A 27,955-nucleotide genomic window follows, 5' to 3' on the forward strand; every position below is an offset into this window, starting at 1 on the left:
CAAAGGAAGCTGAGCTCTGTATATCACCTTGAAGCTTTTTTGTCTTTTACCAAACTTTGGGTGGATGATATTGCTCATGCAAGTGAGGTTCTGATCATGCTGGCTACAAGGAGGCGTCATGTGGGCAGGCATTATTATGCAAGCTTCCTACGTGCAACGCTGCCAGTGCGTCTCAGTCCAGAACAGCAGCACTCTGCTATTCCAGCCCTAACTCCCACTCTTACTCTGCCAGTGCACTACAGTCCTCTCTTGAAGCCCTGCTAGCTATTGCAGTCCAAGGGCACCCCACTCACAGCTCTGCTGTGCACCTTGGTCCTAGCTTGTAGCATCCCTGTTCTTGCAGGCGCGAGTGTCTCCTGAGCAGAGGCTGCCAGTCATCCTGAATCGTACCAAAGAATGGAGGTGGTCTCAGTCATGTGCAAAGGGAGTAGGCTGAGCTTACCAGACTTGCATCCCATGGAGGTGGAAGCCTAGAGCAGAGGGTGCTCAGATTTTTTCACCCTGGGAGCACACTTTAGGGCTGGTCTGCACACGACCTGCCACCCCAAGAATTCAATGGATTTTAGCTTGCACCACATGGTGTTTCCGTGCCAGTCTCTTGTGGTCACTCTTGGCCCAATATAAATCTCTTATGTTGACTTAGCTTGTGTTGTTTTTTACTCACTTAAGCAACACTGAAATAGGTCACCTCTCTTCCAGAATAAGTCAATGGCTGAACTATTTTGGTTCCATTTGGTGTGTAGGGCAGCCTTTGATTGAGGGTTAGTCTATGCTGGCAACTCTAAAGCGCTTTCCCAGCACTCTAAAAAACCCACCTCAACAATGGGTGTAGCTCTCAGTGCTGGGGCGCTGTTTACATTGGCGCTTTACATCACTGCAACTTGCTGCGTTCGGGGTGTTTTTTCACACCCCTGAGCAAGAAAGTTGCAGCGCTGTTAATTAGCAGTGTAAACAAGTCCTGAGTGTCTTGTGGGCACCTCCCCTCCCATTGGCCATCCAATGGACCCTCCTCTCCTCCAGTTTAGTCACATCATAACCCAGGGGAAGTGTTTGATGTACATTTAGCTTCTCTTAGTGTGATTCAAGGTAGGTGTTCGCTACAACACTAGGTGTGTGTTTGACATCCAGTGAGCTCTCCCCTAGTGGAGGCAAGGTACAGATGGTTGTTACCTTCATGTAATCAAGATTAACACCCCAAGTGAGGAGTATAGGGTTGATCTCAGCTACATTGAGGTAAAATCAACCTGTGCCTGTTCTTGTGGTGAAGACATGGCCTTACCTGCTGGAAACCAGGAGAAGGAGCTGGCCGCGTGTGGCCAGTCCATGGTCCACAGGCTGGAAACCTCGGGGCTAGAGCATTATACTGATTACTCTCCAAACCCCTAGTATCTCCCCGCCCACATTTTCTCTGTCATTTTCTTTGTTGTCCTTCAACTTCCTCTCATTTGGGGGGCGGAAGGGCTTGTTCTCGTGTGAGGCCTTGCAAGAAGGTATTAGTTTCCAAGCCACAAGCTTCAAGTGAGGATGCTGAGTGCTTTGCATTAAGATTGGGTTAATGGGATGCAGAAGAGGCCTGGATCCAGGAGAGAACCTAGTGTAACTTAGCTTCTGCAAATATACTCTTTGTCAGTCTGAAATCTGATGGAGCCCCCTGGGAAGAAAGCACTTCTTAAAGGAAAAAACATCGAAAAGGGGAGCCCTCGAGGTGCTTTTGTTCCAGTGAGTGGGAGTGCTAGATCCGCTTAGACATGAAAGGCTGTGCAGCTCCATCCCCGAAGTGGCTGGTGAGGCTTCAGAGAGGAGGAGGAGGATGTGGAGGAGGAAGGTTTGAGCAGCTGCAAAGAGAAGTCATTCTATGAACGACTGCCAAAGGTATTACTCCATCCCTCCCCCCCAGCTCCTCTCCCTTCTTCAAGAAAGTAAATTAGGTCACGCTTGAAAGTCAGTTTCTTGGCTATGGATTTAATTTAGCTTTTCCAGGCTCGTTATCATATAATAAATTCCAGGAGATTTATAGAAAACATGGCCAGGGAGGCTTAGCCCCTGTGTAACAAGATTTGTGTCTACTTCCTACTATAGTGCAACTTCAGTGAACACCCTGTGTTCCCAGGATCGCAGAGGAGGCTGAGCTGGCAGACTGAGCAAACTGGATAGTGGGCAGCTGCCTTCCTCCTCTGACCTGCCAGCCTGTGAGATATAGTCCAAAGCAGTGCTGCTACTGGTGCAGAATGCACTGATGAGAACAGCCAGTCCTGTGCGCATGCAGGCCAGGCCTCCTAAGAAAGGGGCAGTGTCTCCTCCACACCCCGCCCTCCAGAGTCACTGAGCCAAAGGGCTTGGCGTTGAGGTGCTGTCTGCTCAAGGGAATATTCCCCAACAGAATGACCAGCCAGCCCAACACCCTGGGATGAAATTTAATAGAGCAAAGTCATGCCCTATAATAAGAATTTCTGCTATAAGCTGTGGGCTTCTCTGTTGGAAACAACAGAGCAGGAGAAAGACCTGGGTGTACTTGTCCATCACAGGAGGACTGATGAAGCTGTGAGACAGGTAAATGCGATCCTAGGATGTACGCGCTCAGTATTTCCAGTACAGCTAGGGAAGGATTAATGCCATTGTACAAGGCACTGGCAAGATCTGCCCTGCAATACCATGTGCACTTCTGGGCCCCCCACTTCCAGAAAGCTGAATTCAGACTGGAGCAGGTGCAGAGAAGGGCTGCTAGGATTAGCAGAGGAGTGGAGAGCTGAGCTGACCAGAGGAGACTAAAGGAGCTTGGCTTGTTCAGCCTCGCAGAGTGGAGGCTCAGAGGGGGTCTGACTGCTCTCTCTGAACACGTTGGGGTAAACCCCAGGGAGGGCAAGGAGCTATTGACGCTAAGGACAATGCTGGGACCAGAACAAATGGGGACAAACTGTCCACGAATACTTTTAGGCCATGTCTATATGTACAGCGCTGCAGTGACTCAGCTGTGTTGATGCTGCTGCGCCGATGCAACGCTGTACATATAGACCTTCCCAGACGCTCTGTGCTGATGGGAGAGCTCTCACCTCCATGAGCAGCATAGCCCTGTGCACAGGAGTGTTTACATTGGTGTATGTCGCTCGGGGTGGGGATATTCACCCCTCTGAGTGACGTTGGCTGTAGTGTAGACAGAGCCACAGACTGGAAAGTAGAAGGTAATTTCTAATTATTAGAGGAGGGAGGTTCTGGAACAGCCTCCCACTAGGAAGAGTGGGGGCAATCAACCCAACTAATTTGAAGAAGGAACTTGATAAATGTATGAATGGGATTATACGGTGGAGTTGCATGCTATAGCAAATGACTAGATTCAACCCAGGAGGTACCTTCCCAGCCCTGTCTTCCTCTGCCTGCTAGTTACATCTTGAGCTGGTCTGGAGCAGATAGTATCAGTTGTGCTAGCTAGTGTTGCGCTCATGGGGTGTGCAATAATGATGATGATATTTGACACTTAGCAAGCCCCTGGGAATCTCAAGATGCTTTGCAAAGATGGCTCAGCGGCATCCCCATTTTACAGATGTGAAAATTGAGGCTCAGTGACACTAAGTGGCTCACCCAAGGTCACACAGCAAGTCTGTGGCAAACCTGGAATGGAACCCAACAGTTCTAACTCTTGGCCCAAAGCTCATAACTCACTAGACTACTGCAGCCCTACACCAAATATCCACAGGTCTCTTCCAACTTTATAACCTGGTAGTGATACACTGATCCCTTTTGTTACAACACATTTCTTCTTCCCCAGCTCCCCAGCAGTGCCACCCTGCTACCCATAAATCCTCTGAGAGTTACTGTGCCCCCTATGCCCATCCATCACTTGTCTTCCTGTGTCTGCTTGAGGTCTGAAGGTTAAACCAGAGCCCAATGCAGGGAGTGCCCAGCATGTAAAAGTTGGTTGAGCAGGACTGGGGCGTTGCCTGCATCATCAGTAATGGTGAAGAGCGTGCTTCCCAAAACCCTGTGCATTGGGAAGAGGTCCTGTGCTAAGGGGTGTTATTGAGAGAGTGATGGAGAAGGGCATGTTCTGGGCACAAAGTTTGATTCCAGTCAGGCTTTAAGTGGAAAGTGGCTACACCCTTAGCTATGGAGCCTCAATGACAGGTCCAAAATGCACAGCTCATAACTATCTGCAGTGGGGCCAAATGTCTATGAGCGAGTGGCCACCGTGCGATGGGAGTCAGCGCTGCGATTGGGATAGTTTTGAGGGGTGGCATTGTGTTTGAGGCTATTGGGATGGTTTTGGAAGTAATGGAAGTCAGCGAAATGGCTGAGACTGCAGGTGTGTCGCCCCATTGCTCATCGGTGCAAGGTTCCGGATGGCGTGATCAGAGAAGCTGTCAGCTTCTGTCTCAAATTGTCTTTGCTGCACTCAGGTTTCAGGCTCTGTGCCTCTTTGCAGAGGGGCAACAGAGAGAATTAGACTAGCTTTTTTTGTGTGCGCACTGGTGATTTATGATGTTTGTAATGTGATGGCAGATATATGGCTGGGAGAGTACCAGCTCGGCACAGAGGGCGCTGCCACCCATACTCTCTGTGTGCTCTCACTGCTAAAGCCGCCCAATTAGTGTCTATTAGTCACTCGGTGTGTTAAAGCATTAAGAACAATTAAGGGTGAGAAGAATTTCCAGATGTAGCATTAAGCACTAGAGCTGGGAACTGGTGGCTCTGCTGGCTGCTCCCGTATGGAAACAATCTTGCAGCACAACAGGAATCAGCAATGGGACCACAAAGGCGAGTCCATGGGCTGGGGTGCCGGTGCAGGATCCCTGGGCTGGGAATATTCACCGCACCACAGACTTGTGCAGGACACAGAGATGGGAGAATCCCTTGCCCTAGCATTGCCAGAGCACTCTGTTCCACTGGATAAGACACAGGACTCCTGGGTTCTGTTCTCGCCTCTAGTACTGATTCACCATGTCTCCTTGGGCAAATCACTTTCCCTCTGTGTACAATGGGGAGAATGGTGCAGTGATCTGTGAATGAACGGATTATTACAACTGCTCACAAAGAATAGATAGTGCTGCTGGTTCTCTCATCAGAAGGTATATTTCACAGCTGTGACACGTGACAGGCGGGCTTTTTGGGAAGATGTTGAACATTTCTGAAGAGCCACATATCCCATTGGCTTTAAAGGGATGTGTGCTCCTAAATCCATTAGGCACTCTTGAAGAACTTTCCTCAATAAGATTGCAAAAAACCCCAAAGTCAAATACTTATTTCTTGGCTGAGTTATCTCTGATGTCACAGTTTGCCATCTCTTTGTTCAGAACTGGCTTGAACTCAAATAGTTAGTTTAGAAGAACCTAAAGCAACCCAGCCTGAAAGGTTTATGTCCTGGCCAAGAGAACAGGAAAGGTAGGGGATGTGGCAGCTAGTGGCTGTGTGGGTGCAAATGGGACAAAGAGGTGCTGTGTGCATGGCTTTGTTAAAATGGGTTTCTCATTGTGATATCCTTGGATATACATATGGCAACGCAGGAATGGTGACTATGGCTTTATACCCATTTCAGGGTGCAGGTGACTCCAGCTCCCGATAAATATCCCACTTCCCTGGCCAGGCTTTTGACCGGGGTTTGTGCATGGGGAAAAGTGTGTTTCAGAATTGGAGATGGACAGGGCAGGGCCAGTGTATCCCCTGCAAGGCTGCTCCCTTGCCCCTGCAAACAGGGTTGTGCAGGAGTCTGGAGAGGAGAGTAGTGGCTGCAGGGCATTGTTTCACTCGGCTGTTTTGGAGGGCAATCCTCCCTCCCCAGCCTGGCAGAGCAGGCTGTGCTTGAGAGCCAGAATTTTGGCTTATGTGAATGTATTCTGTCTTTGGCAATGTGTAATGCTCATGACAAGATCCAAAGCAGGGGTCTCAAACATGCGGCCCGCGGGGCTGTTTCCTGCAGCCCGCCAAGTGGCCCGCGCTCCCCCCCGCCTACCTCCAGGGCAGGGTTGGGCAAACTACAGCCGCAGGATTGCCCCCTTTGAGCCCCGCACCGCTCCCTGAACCGGCTGGCATCATGTCCCTGCGGGCAGGGGAAGGGGTAGGGGTGAAGCAGAGGGCTCCGTTGCTGTGTTGCCCTGGCTTCTAGGCACCCCCTCTGCACTTCCCATTGACGGGAATGGGGAACCACAGCCAATGGGAGCTTCGGGGGAGGTACCTGGAGGCACGGCAACCAGCATGCGGAGCCCTGCGTCCCCCTCCCCCAGGGGCCGCAGGGACATGGTTCCAGCTACTTCCCGGAATGGGGCGGGGCTGGGGCCGGCCGCCTGCTCTGGCCCTGGTGTGCACTGCTGCCACCACGTAGCCTGAAGCTCTCCTGCACTCTGCCCCCCAACTCCCTGCCCTCAGCCCCCTGCCTGAACTGCAGCCCCTGCCCTGAGCCCCCTGCCACATCCTACACCCCGACTCCCTGCCCTGAGCCCCCTGCCTGGACCCCTGCCCTGAGCCCCCCTGCCACATCCCACACCCCAACTCCCTGCCCTGAGCCCCCGGCTGCATCCCACATCCCTCTGCACCCTGAGCCCCCTGCCTGCACCCCTGCCCTGAGCCCCCTGCCACATCCTACACCCCAACTCCCTGCCCTGAGCCCCCGGCTGCATCCCACATCCCTTCTGCACCCTGAGCCCCCTGCCTGCACCCCAACCCCCTGCTGCACCTCAGCTCCCTGTCTTGAACCCCTGCCACACTCCTCATGCACCCTCTGGGAGCGGGGATGGGGCGGAGTTGGGGTGGGGACTTCAGGGAAGGGGTGGTAAGAGGCAGGGCCTCATGGAAGGGGTGGAGCGGGGGCGGGGCTGGGGGCAGCAAGGGGCGTGTATCAGTGATGCGGCCCTTGGGCCAATGAACTAGCCCTCATGTGGCCCTCGTGGTCATTTGAGGTTGAGACCCCTGATCTAAAGGATGGGTCTGAACACGATGCTTGCCCTCCCCTCTTGACCAGGAGCTTTTCCCAGCACCTGGCTGTCTGGAGCATTCATATTACAGAGGCAGCCTGTCTGCGTCCCAGCAGCTCTGCTCGCTTGAAACACTTTCTCCCAGAGTGTTTATTTGCCCACCAAATGTGCTTCCTTTTTGGCAAGGGTGTGGATAGGGGGCATGTGTTGCTAGGAAAGAGGTAGTCTCTCCAGCACAACAGTGGGCCTGGGCTGCCTCTGTGGTTGGCTATAGCTTGTGGATTTGGGGTGGCTAGCTGTTGTGCACATTATGGGTATGTCTACACTGCAACATAAGCCTGAGCTTGAGCCTAAACCTCTTGTCTACACTGCAATTGCGCTAACCCAGGGCTCAGACCCAAGGGCCCAGGACACTGCAAGGCTGGGGAGTCTGAGCTCGAGTTAAGTCAGGACTCGGGGTCCGAGCCCTATTGCTTTGCAGTGTAGGTGAGCCCCACTTGACATGAGTCCCAGGAATCAGCTGGAAACAGGCCACAATTCCACGGGGCAATTTCCTTAGTCCTCTCTAGCCCAACAGTCTGCGATCCACTCTATCAAAAATGAACACTGCCCCCACTTTGCAAATGGCAGCAGCTCAGGTCTGCATTAATCCAGTTTGCAAGTACGTGGTCAGAGAGCCTCCTGGGTTTGCAATGGAGAACGAACCAATCAAGCCTTTTGCAAAGTGAGCTCACTTGAGTCTCGCTAACCCTGGGTTTATACTGCAGTGTAGACGTACCTGGAGAGCCTCTCTGCTCCTTGGAGCTGTGCTCAGCTGCATGGTTTTCCATCCCCTTTTTTGATGTCTTAGGATTTTGTCCCAGGACCTTGTGGGATGGAGGCTCCTGTGTTTATCCTTTGCCTGAAAGCAGCAGGTTCTGGAGGGGCGGCTCTCGGGGTGGGTGTGAGGAGGTGAGACTGTGTACTCCCCTTCATGAGCACAGAGAGCAGCACCTGCCATGTCCCAGGGCCAGAGGACTGTTATTTCTTCTGACTTCATAATCGGGTGATGATATAGGAGGGGGATCTCAGCACACCTAGTGTCAGAGGGCTATATGGGGAGTTGCAGATTGGCTAGGGGGTGTTGTAGCTGCCTTAGGCTCACCAGCTATCTCGGAATTAAGATCCACAGGCTCTCCCCAGCGGACCAAGCTAGCACTCTAACTGCAATTGGACTGACTTTGTGCTGGCTGGTGGGGGAAATGGGAGGGGACGTGGCCTTCAGCGTGTTGGAATAATTTCTCTCTCGCACACTCTCTGGGGGAGCGGCATGCAGTGCATGGACAGATGGTGTTTTTCAGTGACCTTGGAGCACTGAGTGATTCCCTCACTTGCTGACTAATGGTTAGAGCAGCGGGGAGCAGCGATGCTACAACCTGCTCCTGCCAGTGGGAGTTAGTCAGGAAGCCAATCCTGAGGAGGGATGTGGGGTGGACTAGAAAGGAGCCAAAGCCCAGTAATCATTACGTAATGGTTACAAGGGAATGAACTATATATTGTGATTACCTGCCTCCCCCAACATGTTACAGTTCTATAACGAGAGCCGCATGTGTGCTTAGGGTCTCCTCTGAAATGTCTTGAGAGCTCCCAAACCGTGTCCCACCACTTCCCCAGCCTGTGGGGCAATCTCTCTCTCCCGGGAGAAATTCTGTGCTAGATGAGGCTTTCTCTAAAGGCAAGAGATGGTGCTTCTGCAGTTTGTATGACTGGGCAAGACATCACCGTGGCAAGTGACCTCTTTGAATTGGTGCAGTGAATTCCATGGGGCGGGGCGATTGCGTGAGCTGGAAGCCCCAAGTGAAGAGAGTGAGGAGGAGGAGGTAAGTTAAGATTATGGCAGCTGCAAGCACTTTCCTTGCTCACATGAGCTGTCCCACCAGAGCCAAAGGAGCAGGTCTGTGAGTCAGGTGAGCGGAGCCAGGCTCTAAATCAGTTCCGAAGGTTTAAAGTGTATATATATTATATCCCTCTGTAACTTAATTTTCTTAAAAAAGCATCCTTCTGTGGTACCCCGCGGAGGGCCCTGGAGATCAGGGTACACCCAGGGGCCCTGGTCTGTTCCCAGAGCAGGATAGTCCTGGCAGTGGCCGGGCAAACTCCCCACACTGCTCCTGGCCAGAGCATGCTGGCCCTGCCCTGGGCAGAGACGGGAGCTCACTCAGTGTGTGGCTGTCTGCTGAGATGGCCAGCTAATGCTAATTGTGCTGAGGACCCTTGTGCACTGGGAACTAGAATAAGGTCCCTACTTGCTTCGCACCGAACAGGAACTGGCGCTCAGATAGCAGCACCTCTGTCCGACCTGCGTTTGAAACTTGGGGAAGCTAACATAGATGAGCTGCGAAGGTTACTATTGCCTCCCACGTGCAGAGCACCAGCACCCTGCTGGGATCATGCAATGGCGAGAGTGAGATGGTGCCAACGCTCTGAGCTGGGGGGGCTCCTTGTGAAGGCACATCTCTCCTGGGGCGGGGGTGCTGGGGGGTGCAGAAGCCTGGCTAGGGAGTTCCAGGTGACGTGACGAAAGCAGGAGGATACAGGGAGGAGTGGGAGCTTGGGAGCTCATACGTTGTTTAAGCCCCCTTCCTCGCCCCTCTCCTGGCTCAGCTCGGGAGCAGCGCTGTGGCAGGTGGGACGCTGGCACCTGAAGCTTCCGTGGCAGTTGGGCGGAGCGAGGGGGAGGGGAGCCTCAGCCCTGGCCCAGTTTGGGGGGAGGGGTAGCGCCCCCCCCCCAGGGGCAGAGAGACAAGGGCAGATGCATGGGGGAAACCAGGACGAACCAGCTGCCCTTGAGCAGAGCCCCGGCCTCCAGGAAATGGATGGGGGGAGGGGTCTAGAGCCTGCTGGAGGAGGGAGCAGTTTTCTCCGTCCGCCCCCTCAGCACCTGTGGGGTGGGTACCCTTGCACCCCCTCCCAGTGCCCCATGGTGCCAGGAGCGATTCCTTGCCCCAGAAATGGAGGAATTTGCTCCTGCAAATGCAGGTGAAGGGGGGGATCTCTGCAGCCCTCACCCCCATCCAGGTGCAGTGCAGCCAACGCAGCGTTGGGGAGAACGGGCAACATCGCACTCTGCTCAGCGTACTTGGACAGCAGAGTGAACTCAGTGCGCCGTTTCGGGGAGGGGCAGGAGAACAGGAGTAAATGAGATCTGATGGGTAAGCCCTGGAACCCCTCATGAGGAGTAGAAGGTGCTTCACATTGTTTTCCTCCCGGAAATTCGGGGGTGTGTTGGGGTGACGATTTGGGCATGGTGCGACAGCAGGTGAGGCCATGGTTACACGAAGGTTCAAGGTAGAGACTTGTGTTTCCTCAGCAGTAGGCATGTGCTGTAAGACTTGCGCAGCATGTATCTGTTTTTGCCAGAGAGAGACAGAGCTGCTCTTTGGGGCGAGAGATCCCATGGAACTAGGAGCAGAAGACAGTGCTGATAGGTGGGTTATAGTCCCATGGTCACCCAGTAATGATGTTAAGGTGATTGTACATTTCTTACCAACTGAGCTATTTTGCAAGCTATTTTAACACAGATAACTTTAAAAGGAACCTGTTCATTTTACTGAGTCTCCTTGGTCCTATATTGTGGATAATATGGAAGGAGCAGGACTGGGGTGGGTGCTCTACATTCAAATAACTCTCAGATGAAATGAAGTAGATCATCTCGATGTTATACACGGTGGACCCAACCAATTAGCACAAATGCCCCCCTTTTTAGGGGCTTTGGAGAGTTGCCAGCCTCTGCTGAGGAGACTCCGATTTACAATAGCAAGAGGTACTGCAGGGAAGAACTATGGAGGATTAGCCAAAGGTAGTTGGAGATCTAATAAGCCTTGAAAAGCAGAGGTTGCATAAAAAATATCTAGGGCCATTATTATCTGAGTGACAACAATGTGCTTGACTCTCTATTGAACATAGAATAGGAAATGGTCCCTGCCTCAAAGATCTTGCGCCGAAAGATATATCATACTAAACATTATTCCATGGGACCTCTTGGCAGTAGGCAATAGAACGCTTCTGTGGTAGCTTGACCTTGTGTTTGTTGTGTTGGAAAAATATGATTTCTAACCAGAAGGAATTGGTGTGGGGAGGGAGAGAATCACACCAACAGTAAACGCCTTAGAGCTCAGAGACCTAACTGGCAGGAGGGGGTATAAATTCTAACAGGAATGTGCCCCTGCCCATTGCCACGTGGGAGGGAAGCTAGGGAGGGGCTTTTAATCAGACAACAGAGGAACACCCAGTTATCCTGAAGAGCTTATAGAGAGAGGAATCTCTAGTGTCTGCCCTCAATTTGCATTTTAGCAGGATTCGTTCCTCTGATGCGCACCGGACCCTGAGATTTAGAGAGACATGGCGTCTGCCTACACTGGAAATTAAAGAGTGGGGCCAGCTGGTGGTTTGATTTCAAATCCCAGAAATAAGGGAGGAGGAAAGAAGAGCAAGAGACTGCCATTCCGTTTTAGCTCTCATGCCATTTGCATTGCACTGGGCAAATCTAGCCTAGGCGTGCTACATCTGTACCATAGCCGCTTGTACCAGGCTGGCTTGCAGCGTCTGAGTCGTTCCAGTTACTTAGCATGCAATGAGTGTTGTGCTCAGAGAAATTTCGGAGTAATTTTTTTGTGCTTGCATGTAAATGTGGGTAGGTGCTGTCCTGATTGATGGCAATTAGCATTTTCTAACGGTAACAGATGTTCATATTGCCAGGAGGCTGGTACCTAACGCCCACACTGCCATCTGTTCCACTGGGCACTGCCTGAGGAAGCGATACCAGCGCTGCCGACCTGCGAGTCCTTGGTGGGGTGTAGTTAACAGTATTGTGTAAGATTTTTCTGGGGGAAAAATAATAATGATAAAGACATTTTCAGGTTTATAAATAGTTTATGCTGTTTATTATGGGATGGAAGCTCTCGGTCTGACTAGCCGCTCTGATTTCTGTGCCGAGCTAACAAAGAGCGATCTGAACGGAATACAGAGCACCAGCTTGTGGTGGCAGGTTCTCAAGGGCTAGGAGGGGGAAGATGGTTTTGTTGCACTGTCATCACCATACAGTTTCAATGCACAGTGAGGATGAGGAAATAACTTTGGGTAAACGGGAGATTCCACCTTTCCCCTTTGAACTCTCGCCACCTTCTGGTAAATCCCTCTTGTCTGCTGAGCCAGTGCCTGTAACAGCAGTTGTAGACCTGCGTGTTTGTGTAGGGCAGTGGTTCTCAACCTATTTACCATTGTGGTCTGCATCCAATACTACCTGTATGGCCCTGAGGATGTTACGTGGGCCGCAGCTGTGTGCCAAGTGGGCCACATGTGGCCTGCAGGTTGAGAACCACTAGTGTAGTGTGAATTGCACAATGTGCCTGGGCTATATGCTCCTTGGAACTGTCTGCTCTGGTCAGTTGTGCATGTTGTCCCATTGGCAGTCACAAGGGACAGATGAACTCACACTTTCCCTCTGTTCTCCCATCTTGCTAAAACAAGGTGTCTGCCTAGCACCTCAGCCCCCTTCTGCAGCTGGCAAGCGCACTGCATTCAGTTTTACTCAACTCATCTCAAAGCATCTAATGGAAATAAGCACGGGCCAGCTGAGGGCACCTGTTTGTCATCTGTCATAATAGAAGAACAGTGAAATTGAAAAGCAACACATTTAAACTTGGATGAAGCCATGGTTTTCATAGCATAATTAGCCTGTGGAACTTGATGCCACAAGATACTGTTAAGGCAAAGAGCTTAATGGGATTTCAAAAGGGATGAGCTATTTATATGGACAGTCAGAATATCACAGTTATATTGACCTGGATAAAATGTGCAAGTGATATTTACCATCCTGCTTCAGGACAAAAGGCAATCACCAACTGCCTGGGGATAAGGGGGAAGTTTGGGAAGACATCTGTCAGTATGTAGTTGCATAATTGCCCATTACAGGGTCTTAACCGCCTCCTCTAAACATCTGGTATTGGCCTTGGATGCTAGATGAATCATTGATGTAATCCCTAGCAGTTGCTGTGTTCCCTGTTGGTCCATGCGGCTCCATAATTTACAACAGGCAGAGTTTGATCGCCAAACATTTAAGAGCTGGGAATTTCTGTCAGGCTGATAAAAGCCTGTTGAAGTTGGGGATATACCAGTGTTATGGGGAAAATTTATCCCTGGAACTCTTGGATGTAGCCAGTGGATCCCTAAGTAACCTAGTTAAATACCTGTGCTCACTGTGCCCACTCATACTCTCAGACATCTGTGCCTGACTTATCGTAACTCCAGTTACTGTGTTGCAGTGAAGGGACACGCATGTTCTCCTGCCACTTGCTCCCCAGAGATATACATGCAGACCAACTGTGACATAGCGGCCCTGCCGTGGAACTTTGCTCATGTAGTGGTATGAGACTGGACTAAAGCTGTGTCCATGACACATAATTAGTTCTTCTCTGGGCATCATTAACATTTCTCTGAAAAGACACTCTGCTATTTCCCCACTGCTTCATAAGCTTCTTCAGAGGAGAGGAAATCTCCTGTCCTTGGCAGAACAGACCAGGGAGGGAAAGTTTTCTGATTCAGTTTAGCGTTTAGTGAGAGGGAGCAAACAAGCATGCATTCCCTAGATTTCCCAGCATACAAGCCTGTGACCTAGCAATACAATGGATCCTTGCTGCTGAGATCAAGGGGTGTGATTAAATGACAGAAAGTGAATTACATACAAAGCACTTTCCTCCTCCCTGTGGGGTTCCCCCGCTGTCTCCGATGCTTGATACCAAGGCATTTTTGTATGCCCCCCCTTCCTAATTTTACTTTTAAAAGTGTGAGTCAGTTGTGGTACATGTGAAAGGAAAACATCCAGAGCCCTGGCTAGAGGCAGGTACAATGTGTGCTGGTTCTCCTAGCTCTGCCCATGCTCCTCAATCTGTCCAGGGAAAGGAGAGCACAAACACAGAGAACTTCCTAAAATCATGGGGGAGCTGGAAGCTGATTTAGTAGTGTTTTTCCCCCTTTGAGGCTGCCCCCCTTCTGTTCCAGACCTGGCAATCCCCCCACCTATGTCAATATGCCTGAGTCCTGGTATGCAGGTGCCCCCACTTGCTTTCCCAGTCCTGAGGAATCTCTGGGCAAATTCTGCCTCTGTGTGCAGGGCTGGCTCTACCATTTTTGCCACCCCAAGCAAAAAAAACAAAACAAAACAAAACAAAAAAAACCACTCAGACTGCCACCCGAACTGCCAAAGCAAGAAAAAAAGAAAAGCTGCCCAGACTGTGCCGCCCCAAGAATGGACAGAATGCCGCCCCTTAGCATGTGCCATCTCAGGCACGTGCTTCCTCTGCTAGTGCCTAAAGCCGGCCCTGTCTCTGTGAATTACTTGTCCCTGGTAGCATCCATGATGTGCAATATTTAGATATTCAAAGAGGGGTGGTCTCTGCTGTGAGGCACTCACAGTTTTTACTATAGGCAAGTTTTGTGATGTAGACATGGGTGTTGAAATGAGAATTTAAACAAAAATAATTTTATGACCCTGTGTGTGTATCTCTGTTTCCCCCATATGTTGCATGCTTACCCAGTGGGGGAAAACAGATTAAGCTTGCTCTCAGGGCAGACTTGGAGACACAGATGTGTGTGTCACCTACTTGTCTGGGTAGAATGAAGAATCATTAAGGAACTAGTTGAAACCAACCAAGATCAACGAGGGGGCCAGAGAGCCAATGCATGCTGCAATGACTCATGGATTTTCCCACCTCTCAGCAGGGAAGCTGAGCAAAGAAAGACCCTAGTCTGAGAACAACAGACTGAGGTGGGGGCTTGGAGGAGGATAAATGTTGGCTCCTGGAGGAAGTTGATTGCTCTGTCAGCTGGAAACTTACTAAGGAGTTCAGACAGAAAGAGAGACAGGTCTGGTACACTACACAATTAGGTCAACCTTAGTGGCCTTGCATTGACCTAACTATGGAAGCATGTTCACTTAAATTCAGCTCCCTCCCTCTCCATGCTGATTTAATAACACCACCTCCCCAAGCAGCACAGTCACGGTCGATGTAGTTAGGTCAACGCAGTGTCAGTATAGACACTGCATTGCTTACGTTGACTGTTACTGGCATCCAGGAGCCATCCCACAGTGCCTCACGCTGGCAATACAATCGATACAAGCGCTCCTGGTGTGGATGCGCACAGCTGAGACGTGAAGCACACACAAGTGATGGCTGTGTGCTGACATGAGTTAGGTCGACATAATTTTGTAATCTAGACCTGGCCAGAGTCTTAAAATTGAGTTTTCTACAGCTTTGCTGTGCTCTGGGCTGACCAGAATGGACTTTGCTGTAACCTTCATTTCTCTGTGCTAACCTGAAGATGTCCTGAGCTGTGTGGTAGGTGACTGATAAACCTGACTGTTTTGAAAACTCTGCTTGAGGGTCACTATGAATACTTGGTGAGGTGCATTAATGGAGTTGCTGAATGGAGCTCACAGTATGAAAAAGCAGTGCTGAAGCCAGAGGTTCAGTCTCAAGAGGCAGTGAGGCTGCATGGCCTGCCCGGAAGGAAGGGGCTGGCACACTGTAGGGGTCCTCCAAGAGACTGTCTCAAAGCTGGCGATGTAGGACCAATCCTGTGGATCCGTGACAGCATGTCTCCTAGTGAAAAAGCTGTCACTTAGGCTTGTGACATATGGCCAAGCCTGAAACCCAGTCACATTAGTGTGCTGTGATTTTGGAGTGGATTTGGCAGTGAGTGACTCATCTTAATGAGGTTGTTGGGGACACTGGGCAAAGCCTAGTAGCCAGTGACTTCTGCCTTGGCTCGCAAGATCCCTGTATTGGATTCTCCCTGTGGAGCTTAAGGGCAGGTTTCCTAGTGACGGGCTCAAACAGCCCTTTGCACCTTAGCAGCCCCTGGGAAGCTGCTTTGGAATTTCCATCTACTCTAGTTACACAGAGCCCCATAAGTCTAAGGTCCTTCGCAGCAGAAAGAACCTTGCCTGGTTGGGGCCCTTGAAAAAGGTGCCGCACTGCTTTGTGAGAGCCTTGCTCTGAATGAGGATGTGACCCTCCAGCTGTTGTAACGGCACGTCCCTAGAGTTAGAACAGCCAGGTAAAGGAGAGACAGAGGCATCATTTCCCAAGTCTTCTATAGAACTTTCCCTCCCACCTGGCTAGGGGAACCACAATGGGAGATTGGCTTCCTCCTCAGATGTTTTCACAACCTGACAAAACAGGTTTCGTGACCATGCTGCAAACTCAGTCACCACTGAGGCAGCAGGGAGAAAATGGCTCGATGAACAGGGAGTGGAGGGGAAAGCAAGTGGCAGCAATTTTCTGGCGGCGGGTCCTGCGTATGGATTCAGACTCTGTTTCTTGTTCTCTTGCTAATTCTCTCTGCTTTCCTTCCCCATGCAGCCCACCAAGAGTCTTTGAACACCAATCAATTGTTTTTTCTATTCAACAGTCAGACAGTGCTGCTGAACCCCCATCTAGACAGAGCTGAGCCTCCAATTTAGCTGGTGCTCTCCCCAATCAATACGCCAATCTTTAGCTGGCAGTCTGTTTTTCTAAGTATGTATCCAGTATTCATGACAGCAGGAGCTGAGTGAGAGGAGCCTTGCGCAGAGAAAGGTGACCTCCATGCTGATTACTTCTTAAATTCTGGTGGAGCTGGAACCTGGCCTAGTAATTTTTCCCCCTTTGAGGCACGGCTGCGTGTTGGGATGGGGGAGGGGAAGAGGAGGGTGAATGTGGTACAATAAATCAGCTGACAAATTCAGGGCCAAGCTGGAGAATTTTATTAAATCCTATCTCGAGATGCTTTTTCCACTGCAGCATCCTTCAGTGTGACACACACAGCACCAAGGGTGCTGAGCTGCCCTCCCACGGGGTAAGAGCATGGACTTGTCATGGAAGGTGGGCATGCTGCATTCTGTGGATAGCATTGCTATTGGCTGGAGGTTTCAAGCTGGACTGGAGGGGCCCTGGGCACGCACAGCTCCATCCAGTGACCCAGGAAATTGAAAAACATTGGTCTAGAACAGGGGTAGGCAACCTATGGCACGCATGCTGATTTTCAGTGGCACTCACACTGCCCGAGTCCTGGCCACCGGTCTGGGGGGCTCTTCATTTTAATTTAATTTTAAATGAAGCTTTTAAACACTTTAAAAACCTTATTTATTTTACATACAACAGTAGTTTAGTTCTATATTATAGACTTATAGAAAGAGACCTTCTAAATGTATTACTGGCACGCGAAACCTTAAATTAAAGTGAATAAATTAAGACCCAGCACACCACTTCAGAAACCCTGGACTAGGGCTTAGGTCATAAGATTGGATCAGTTCAAATGTTAGAGGAAGGTATGGGAGGGGGCAGCCCATTGGGTGGTGGCCTGTGACCGGTGTGTGGTACTGCATGTATGCAGAGAAGTCCAATTAAAAGATCAGATTCCATAGTGATGGCTCTGGTGTAAGTACCCTCTAGTCACTTTTCTGTCAGTTAAGGCCATCAGTTTTGCTTTTGTGATACCTCTGCTTCCTGCCATATCCCCTGGACTGAATCTGAGCACATGAACCTCTTCTTTGGCACCTCGGACCCTCCCAGACCTTTGGGCTGAGGTATGTCCTAGTGACCCGCCCTAATCAGTTTGGTCAGGGTATGGTGGGACTCAGACATGGGAAAGATGGAGAAAGGTGTCTTGACTGTGAAGTGTGTGATGCCCTCTAGTGGTGCATTTGTGTACAGAAAAAAGCCAGCTTAGTTCTGGGCACAGGAATGTTTGGAGCTCTGAACCCACTCTTCCTTCCCACCTGCAGAAATAACAGAAAAATAAACAATTGCCAGAAACACCAAGAATCCATTTTAAAAAGACTTTCTTGCATGTTCTCTCCAGCCCTCGTTGCCTCCCCCATGAAACAGAAGGCATGTTCTGAGCCGAGGAGGATGTCTCCCTGCCCAGCCAGTCATGTGTGCTCTGCAGCAGGGCTGGCTTTAGGCACCGTGGGGCTCGATTAGAAGGAGCTGCCGCCGAAGTCCCGCTGCTGTCTTCAGTGGCAGCTCAACGCTGCTGCAAAGGAAGGTCCCTCCACCGAAATGCTGCCGAATACAGCGGCAACGATTGAGCTGCTGCTGCTGACAATGCCGGGACTTCAACGGCAGCTCAATCGGCTGCCAGTACCTTCGGCGGCATTTTGGCAGAGGGACCTTTCTCCGCGGCAGTGATTGAGCTGCCCTGAAGACAGTGGCGGGACTTTGGCACCAACTCCTTCAGTATGTTGCGGGGCCCTCTCAGGGGTGCTGGGCCCAATTCCGGGATTTGGCTGACTCGCCCTAAACCCAGCCCTGCTCTGCAGCAGAGTTGGATGGAACCCTGGAAGCTACTCAGCCTGACATTTGAGGGTGTTACACGAGGTGGCATCAGCAACAGGAGTTTTGAGCACAAGGATGGAAGCGCCTTGCCCCTGGCTTGTCACTCTGCACTCAGTGCCCTATAACCCTGTGCACAACTGTAACAGCATCCTCCTCACCACAACCAGCTGCAGCCATAGAAGACTCCATTTCTAGCACTGGTCCTCAGGCTGTGGGCTAGAGAGCTGCTTTTGTGTCAATGCTGAAGCATTTTCTAGAAGGTGAAGCCTAGGCAGGACTTTGTTTCATGGTTTCTCTTGCCGTTCTGCTGTTTGCTTGATGTCTGTTTGCTGAGTGTTCCTTGGGTATGAGTTCATCCCCGACTCAGTGTGTGTGGGGTGTCCAAACTGTAAGGGACACAGCCAACTGCACAGTGGCCTGGAGAGTCATAGTAGTGAGGGCTGCAGGCGCTGAAGAGAACTGGAGAGGAAGTAGCAGGTACAGGGCATGGAGGCCCAGCTAAGGAGCTTGTATGAGGAGTCCTTAACATATATAAGCAAGTTGATTTTCACCATGTCTCATTATAGAACCCTAAAATAGAGATCTCTGGTGCTACAGGCAAAACGCAAGGGGGATGTCTGAGAGAGATGCTCTCCTTAAAAATGTTGGTTGTGCTATCCTTGTCCATTCTTCCCCACACTGGCTTTGCAAATACAGGCAGAAAAGTTTTCTCACAGGTGTCACCAGCCAAACAGCTGAGTCGACTGTAATGAAATGGCTCCCTGGCAGAGTGTCTGATCTATTTTTGAAGTAAGCTAAATGCTGTCTTTTGCCCTCCTTCCACTAGCAGGCTAAACTAAACCTGGAGGCTCTTGGGAACAACGCACCAGAATGTTCCCAAACCTTTATTCATTGCAGGTGTTCCTGCTGGTGACAGTACCAGTGTCTAGGGCAGCTTGCCCTTGTTCCCATGGGCATGAAGCTGAGAAATGCACCCATGCGTGTTAGGACCAGAGATCACAGAGAAGGGCTTCTTGGGCTCTTTGTGTGATTGTTCCCCACACGAGCAGCAACGAGCTGTATGCATTAGCATGCAAAGACTTTTAAACTCAAGCTTCCCAATGCATTTTTTCCTTCTTGCTGTCCAGATGTTCAAATTTAGTTTCCAACAAATATTGGCCCTTAAATATGTAATCCAGAACTGAGATGAGCTCCAGCATGGGGCAACCCCTCTGCTTGGATGTCAACTTCCTGGTAGTGTCGGTTATTCCTGGGGTACAGGGGTGTAAGGTGCTACTGTTCTGGTTTGGTAGTTTTTTACTCTCATTCTGCACAGGGGTAAATAAACACACAAAGTACAGGATGGTGGCATATCAGGCCTAAATCAGCACGGAACGCTGCCCAGGCAATCCTGTTAGCCATTCAGTGGGCATCAGCCCTCTCTTCCCAACTGCTTCTAGTCCTTACCCTGTGATCAGGACTGAGCCGGCTGGACTTTGCAAGTGGGAAGGGCTTTCCATTCGCTTCACACTTTCAGTCCATACACTCACTGCACAATGACACATCCCTCCCTTTCTCAGCTGTCACCCCCAGAAAACTTTCCCTGACATCTGAGCATATTGATTTGTAAAACACTGGTTACCTTAGTGCCAGTTCAGAAGCTAAAACTAATCATTTTGAATGGCCTGTGAGTGTATGCTCTTACCATACCTGCATGTGATGCTGAGGTGTCAGTGCACACACTTGCCTGCCTGATGGTGGTGGTTGTGTGTACAGCTGACTGTGCCTGAGGCCCCATTGTGCTCGGCTCTGTACAGAGTTAGGGAGAAGATGCAGTTCCTGTCTCATAAGTTAATATTTATTAGACATGTATTGAGGTGGTGCCTGGAGACCAGCCAGATCGGAGCCCCATTGTGCTGGGTGCCACTCCAACATGGTAAATGATGGTCCCAGCTCCAAAGAGCTCACCGTCCGAAATATGATCCATAACAGCTGGGTGAGAGAGACAGGCTGGGGTGGGAGGTGGGGAAGACTGGGGAGCAAGTGGTTGTAGGCTCAGTGAGTTGAGATAGGATGCTAACTGGTGGAGTGGGGTGCACAAGAGGGGGTGGTTTCTTATGGTGGAAGAGACCAAGGCATGTTTGCATTGTGAGGGGCAGGTGATCGGGGTTAGAAGAGGAAAGCTGGGAAGGTATCTATGACAGGGACATGGGAGAAGGGGACAGGGCAGGGGAGGTGGCATCAGATTTTGCAGATTTTTTCCAAAGAGTTTATAAAGGACAAAAACCAGCAGGAGGGTTTGGGAACAGTACAGCAAATGGGCTGGGGAATTTCAGGCATGCAGCTCACTAGTTACACTTCCAAACAGCAGATTGTGGGCTCTCTCTGCTCTAAACGTATGGGCGCATTGCCTTGCCCTTGCCTATTCTCCTCTGTGTACCTTTGTCTCTAGGCATTTGCACCTTTACCTGCCCCTGTGCAGTGCCAGGAGAGGCTTGAGAATACCCAGGCCTGGTGTCGGGAGGAGCCCTGTGTGGTTGGGTGGGTACAGGGAATTTCCTGTCTCCCAGGCTTTCAGTTGCATTTTGAGCCTGACATTCTGCTGTGCTGACATCTCCATCCTTCACCCCCCAGTGGGAAATGAGAACGCTGTGATTAGCCTAATGAGTGGTTAATTAATGAGTGGGCTGGTTGTACAGTAGAACCTCAGAGTTACAAATACCTTGGGAATGGGGGTTGTTCGTAACTCTGAACAGAATATTATGCTTGTTGTTTACAGGCAGCTGAACATTGACTTATTACAGCTCTGAAACTTTACTATGCGGAAGAAAAATGCTACATTTAACCATCTCAATGTAAATGAAATAACCACAGAAATGGTTTCCATACCTTGTCAAATCTTTTTTTCAAACGTTCCCTTAATTGTTTTAGTAGTTTTATGTTTAACACAGCACTGTACTGTGCTGCGTACTTCTGGTTCCAAATCAGGTGTGTGGTTGACAGGTCAGTTTGTAACTTTGAGGTTTTACTGTATAGTGGAAGTGTGCTGACCTTGCTGAATAATGGCAGGGTAACAGCCTGTCAAGGACAGGGCAGGTGGGTGCATTGATTTATGGCTTTAACCCTTCCATTGACTCTTTGATGTGGTTTCTCCTGGCTCCACTCACTTGGCTGCTTTTGCCTTAGTATTCAGTGTTTATCAGGGCCGCCCAGAGGATGCAGGGGGCCTGGGGTCTTCGGTGGCGGGGGGCCCCCACCACCAAATTGCTGCTGAAGACCCAGCACTTCGGCGGTGGGTCCCGGGGCGGAAGGACACCCTGCTGCATGTCTTTGGGGCACTTTGGCGGCGGGTCCCAGGGCGGAAGGACCCCCCGCCGCGGGTGTTCAAGGCACTTGGGCGGCAGGTCCCAGAACAAAAGGAGCCCTTGCTGCCGAAGACCCAGAGAGGAAGACGTTCCGGGGGTCCAGGCCTCGCAAGAGTTTTCCGAGGCCCCCAGAGCGAGTGAAGGACCCCACTCCAGGGACTCCGAAAAACTCTTGTGGGGACATCTGTGGGGCCCGGGGCCTGGGGCAAATTGCCCCACTTGCCTCGCCCCCGGGCGTCCCTGGTGTTTATGCTGACCTCTGCAGTTCTCCAGGGCTGGTGTGTGGTCACTGGTGTACCTCCTGCCCCCAGCCTCATGTTTTTCCACTGAGTGACCGAGGGGGCTCCTCTTCCCCATGGGGTAATGTGGAGTGTGGGAGAGAGGCTAGAGTGTCTGCAATATAGGCAGTTAGATAGTCACATTTAACTGAATGATGAATACTGAGCTAATTGCCAATTATGCAAATTTGCAAACTCTAGAGGAGGAAGCAGGTTGGGAGAGAGCCTGTGCTGAATGGCCTCAGGGAAGGGAGGCGGCCTGGGAATAGGGCCTTTGGCATGGCCTTGCTTCTAGGAGGTGCAGCCGCAACTGAAACCTGGTATCTGGTATGGGGTGCAGAGGGAGAGATGGGGATGAGAATGTATTTGGCATGTGAGTGCCCCATTTCATTGCCGAGTGCCAGAATGCTCAGCCTGCTGGGAAAATGATTGTTGGGCCCCATGGACACATTGGTGAGGCTTCTCATTTACTCCTTTCTCAAAGGGCCCATGATGGAAAAAATCAAGGCAGCAACTTTGCAATAGCTGTTTGAGTTAATGTCCTTGTCCTGCCTAGGGGTGTGTGCACATGCTCAATGTATAGATGAGGAAACATGCAAACGTATTTTTGATGATGGTCATTACGTAGCGTGTAAGGACCAACCAAGAATGGGGCCCCATTGTGCTAAGCCTTCTACAAACACAGAGTAGTAGATGGTCCCTGTCCCAAGAAGCTTACAGTCTATATAACCCAGACACAGGATGGGAGAAGGGATGTGACACATAAGAGGAAGCGCTGTGGCAGCATCAAATGGTGTGTTAGTGCCAGTATTTTTTTTAATGTAATTTAATTTATGTATTGGGATGTGTTTAGTTAGGAGAGCAGCTAAATGGAAAGAAAAGTGAAGGTGGGGGGACGCTGAAGGGAATGGGAGTGGGTGAAGGGGACATGAAAGGGACAGGTGTGGAGTGAATCTGAAGTGAAGAGACTGCGATGGAGGGGAAGGGTTGGAGCCAATCAGCACAGGGCAGAGACAGTCTAGTCCAGTAAAAACTCAACAAAGTTCTCTGGATGTGTGAAGGTCCCTGCTTTGCTGGGCTGCAGTCTCTGGCTCACTTCTCCCAGCAGTTCTTCCCCCAGGCTACAAAGGAGACACCACCTATGCCAGTGTGTAGAACTGAGTTGTCTGCTCTTTTACCCCCACCCCAACAGGCAGACTGGCCCAGATAAGTTAGTAAGTGCAGAGCAGCCTGGAACACTGTTTGATGCTGTCACAGAGTCACCGGGCAATGCTCTGGAACTGCTCCCCACCAAGCCAGTCAGGACTTTGGGGAGCCTCCTCTCCCTTGGAGCAGACTTGTTCAGGGCAAGAAGTTCACACGTCTTCACCTCCTGGGTCTCTCCTTGGAGCATTCAGCATCCTCTGCCCCTCCGTGCGCTTCCCACAGCGAGCCCACCCAGGTGGGGTCCTGGGAAATCCACAGGGTCCTGCACCCCCACTTCGCAGTCAGACATGACTCTGAGCCAGCCAGTAAAACAGAGGTTTATTCGATGACAGGAACAGGGTCCAAAACAGAGCTTGTAGATACAGCGAACCGGACCCCTCGGCTGGGTCCATTCTGGGGAGCAGTGAGCCAGACCCCCCACGTCTGCACTCCTCGACCCCAGCCAGCTCCCGACTAACAACTCCCTCCAGCCCCTCCTCTCTGCTCAGTCCCTTTCCCGGGCCAGGAGGTCACCTGATCCCTTTGTCTCCAACAGCTTCAGCTGGCACCTTTGCAGAGGAGGGGCCCAGGCCATCAGTGGCTAGGAGACAGAGTGCCCGGCGTTTAGGTGCACTGGCCCCTTCCTCTGCAGCAATCACACCCCCTTATCCCACCACCTAGATATTAAGAACTGCATAGGGGACACTGAGGCACCAACACAGTATTCAGAGCAACATTAAGAACATTCCCAGTTCGTCACAGATGCCTTCATTTGGAGGTGTGAAATGCTGCATGAAATGTGCAAATAGAAGAGGCCCGTGGGGGGCCTCCTCTTCCAGCCATGCATCTTAATCTGCTGCTGCTTTGCACTGCAGCTGGGAGGAGCAAACTCTTCCTACTTCTGCTCTTGCTGGCTAGCCAGATCTCTCCCCTTCCCTCTGCCTGAGAAGATATCAGGGTTAGTTCAGGCCTATGAGAAGCTTCCTGTCCTTTGCTGTGGCTCTGGGAGCTTTCATCAGAGCTTTAGCTGGGCATGAGGAGTGAAGCTCTGTGAATGTTTGAAGGCCCATGAAAGAGGCAGATTTAGCAAGTCCTTTCTGAGAGATGAATAGCTGGCAACATCTTTACCTGATTGTACAAAGTTTCAGTGTCAGATCAAGATCAATCTAGATTTTGAACCGCCATAAAAATGTGTTCCCAAAGAAAGAAGCATTTCTGGGATAATGGGGATCATCATCTTCACTCCCTGGCCTCCAAGGGACCTGTCTTCCTTTCATGTTGGTTGTGAAGACCTGTGAGGAAGATAGCCCTTTGGTCCATGGCTCACTAGTGACAACGGGAAAGAGTCTCTGTAGTGGGACTGCTACTCTGAGGATTAGGTCCCACTGTAATTGATGGATCAATTATTTATTCTTCTCCCTTCTCTCCCCCCCCCCACCGACATTTTTTATGTTTTAGGCAGTAGAGTTGGAAAGGTGGTTTCAGTGAGGTCTAAGCACCTCACTCACCAGCACCAGCTGGATCACATGTCTGGGAGGGGATCAAACTCCCAAACAAATACATTCCATGGGGATAATGGCCTGTTTCCAAATCATGGCCAGGTAAAAACAGATCTGAGCAGCTTGTTCCCACCTCCTATGGATCTCTGCCCTGTTCTGGTGCCAGGATGCAGCCCTGTTTACTGTGTTTTCTGTTGGAGGACATGGAACTGGTCACGCAGGGTGGCTGTAACACTCCTGGTCAGAGCCTGTATTTCACCTTTAGCCTGTCTGGCCTTCCTTTGGGTGGTTATTTCTGCTGTTGCTTGCTAACTGGCAGGGCTGTCTGAAGGCTGCCTAGTCACCACTAGCACATATGTTGTTTTATTGTGTACTTAAATCCATATTGAATTCAGGAAGTAGAATTCTCTGGCCTGAAAACCTATTAATGGAACAGTGCTGGGAAGGAGGCGGTGCCATGGAGCACACTGAACTAATGATCTGGTTTGTCACTGCTCAAGTCTTGGGCTTAAACCTTGACGGGAGTGAAATGAGTTAGCTGGTTCTGACCTCAGCTCTTGTGTGCATATCCTAGAACTGTCCCAATTGGCCCAGACTGCTTCCTGGTTGTTCTTGACTGAAACAACAGGGGGTTAAGTAGGCAAGCACTGAAGTTAAGTGGCAAAGCTGTGCCTGGAAGGAATCCAACAGGGGTGGGCAGGGCAGAGTTTGGGAGTTCAAGATTGCAATGTCAGGTGTGTTGCAGGTTGGGGTGGAAGGGCATTGGCAGAGCTGTGTGTTTGGGGACCCCAGGGCTAGGATAGCAAGGGGGCTGTAGGTTAGGATTGACAGGGCATCACCAGAGGTTTGGTGGGGTGTTGAGAGATGGAATAGCAAAGGGAGCTGCAGGTTCAGACTGAGGGACAGCAGCAGAGTGGCAGGGTGCAGATTAGGAGCCATTCAGGACTGAACTAGGATAGCAGGCTTGCTGCAGGGTAGGATTGAGATGTGTCGACAAAGCTGAATTGGGCCCGGGACTGGAACAGAAGGGTGCTACAGGATGGGTTGGGGGCCAATATAGCAGCTATAGGGTTCGCACCACAGCAATGTGTCCTTCAGCATTGTGAGCTGTGGTAAACGTCTGTCTCAAATCTGGACTTAGAGTTCAGCATCTGAGTGTTTACTGTGAACCTTCCCCAAGCTTATACCCAGCTTGGATCTATCTCGCTGCCACCAACTAGGACTATTGGGGTTCCTAGTTACCCCGAGTCACCCCAACCTTTCCCTGGGGGACCCCCAAGACCCAGAACCCCTGGGTCTCCCTATCTCAACGGGAAAACAAGCTCTTCCCCCTTGTCTCCTCGTTATCTGCTCCCCCGCTTCCCCCTCCCTTTTCCCTGGGTGAGCCTGGGCGATGCAGTACTTAACTCCTTGAAGGCAAAACAAAGAGGGAAATCACCCTCCCCCTGAGGCGATGCATTCAAATCTAGTAAAGCTAATATAAAGAGATTTTCCACCCCCCCTTCCTGTAGCCTCACCGGAGAAACCCCAAAAACCTCAGCCAGGTTTTAAAAAAGAACTTTATATAAAAAGAAAGAAAATACAAAACAATAATCTTGCATTAAGAAACTCAATACAGGCTCTTGCTTATAAGAAAATATGAATAAACAGTCTGATTTAAAAGATAGCCCCGTTTAAACCAGTCCAGCAAATCAACACACCTGTAAATACAACACAAAGCTCATCACAGCCGAATTACTTTGTTTCCTTTGTACTCACACTTTGTAGGAAAATTTAGAAAGAAATAGGAGTTAGCAGGAAAGCTGTTTGCTCCATAGCTGGGAGAAACAAAAAGACTTAGAGTACACAATTCCCGCCCCTGACTTTTAAAAAATCAGTTCTCTGATTGGTCCTCTGGTCAGGTGTTTGGTTCCCTTTGTTCACCTTTTACAGGCAAAAGAAAATTAACCCTTACCTTACCTATCTACTTATGACATGAGCACTAAACTACACCTGGAATTTGGTTGTAGGGGAGTGTCTTATTGCAGCACTGAATATTGGGCTGGATCATTTCAGCAGAGAGGTCCCTACATTATCTCCAGGTAGTTCTTGAGATGACTTATTTTGCAGTTTTCTCGGATTCCCCTGTCCACCTCTCTGGGAAGTCACTAGCTATGGTTCAAAGTTTTCTTATCATGATTATCATTCCTTCTGGTCTGGCATCTGTTCAAGTGACAGCAGCCAGGGAGAGTGAAGAGATTGGAACAAATTTCTCATAAAAAGTAGCAAAGTTGAAGAAACCATTATGGAGCCTGCATTCTGCATTTAATCATTCTGACACATCAGTAGGGGAGGCGTGTGTGCATGTGTGTGTGTGCACACATGTACATTGAGCTTCCCTTCAGGCAGTCTGGTCCATCTCTTCACTTTTCTATTGCTGCCTCTCCCTCCCTCCTCTTACACATGTCCGCCCCTACCTGTCTCAGGTCCCTGCATTTAATCTCATCCACAGACCTGTCTTATGCTACTCACTAGTGCAATTGCTAACATTGAATAATAAGGCCACACCTGCTGGCATTCAGTCTTCATAACAGCAGGGCACCCTTATCTGGCAGCCTGACAGCAGGGAGAGAAGTGCCTGACACATTCTTATTGCTGCCATAGTTATTAGTTTGCAGAGGCTGCTCCAGCACCCACCTCGATTTACCTTGCCTCTTTCTGGCATGATACCTGGCAGCTGGTCCATTTTGATCCTGGATGTGTTCCTTTGACATCATGCAAGCGTGGGAAGAAAGGGGCAGTGTTTGCATATTGCATGTGGCTAGTGGATGTGCAGGCTTACTTGCAGCGGTTTATTCAGGAAGAATTAACCCTGAAAGTGTTGACCTAACCCTGACCCCAGGCTCTTGGCCTGCCCTGGTCTGACTGGATGTCCTCAGCCCAGTGCCCTGGCCTTGCATGCAGTAGCCGTGTAGGCATCAGGGGCAGCTCTAGACATTTTGCCGCCCCAAGCATGGTGGCATGCCACGGGGGGCGCTCTGCCGGTCGCTGGTCCCATGGCTCCGGTGGACCTCCCGCAGGTGTGCCTGTGGAGGGTCTGCTGGTCCCACAGCTCCACCGAAACCGCGGGACCAGCGGACCCTCCGCAGGCATACCTGCGGGAGGTCCACCAGAGCTGCGGGATGCCGCCCTCCTGACGACCACAAGTTGACTGTGCGCTGTGTGAAGAACTACTTCCTTTTATTTGTTTTAAACCTGCTACCTATTAATTTCATTTGGTGACCCTTAGTTCTTGTATTATGGGAATAAGTAAATAACTTTTCCTTATCCACTTTCTCCACACCACTCATGATTTTACATACCTCTATCATATCCCCCCTTAGTCTCCTCTTTTCCAAGCTGAAGAGTCCTAGC

At 50.5% G+C, this 27,955-nt stretch overlaps 1 protein-coding gene across 9 annotated transcripts in view; it reads left to right on the plus strand.

Moving 5' to 3' along the window:
- The window catches only part of RBFOX3 (RNA binding fox-1 homolog 3), a 408,389-nt gene that overhangs the window by 82,342 nt on the left and 298,092 nt on the right, over positions 1–27,955 (plus strand). The window contains exon 3 of one of the 9 annotated variants that reach the window (XM_075071916.1): positions 2,080–2,550. The exons of the other annotated variants lie outside the window; for them this stretch is intronic. The gene's annotated coding sequence lies outside the window, so the exon portion shown is untranslated. The remainder of the gene's footprint in view (positions 1–2,079; positions 2,551–27,955) is intronic. 9 annotated transcript variants of the gene reach the window in all.

This window comes from Chelonoidis abingdonii, chromosome 13 (genome assembly GCF_003597395.2).
Source record: "Chelonoidis abingdonii isolate Lonesome George chromosome 13, CheloAbing_2.0, whole genome shotgun sequence".
Taxonomy (NCBI): domain Eukaryota; kingdom Metazoa; phylum Chordata; order Testudines; family Testudinidae; genus Chelonoidis; species Chelonoidis abingdonii.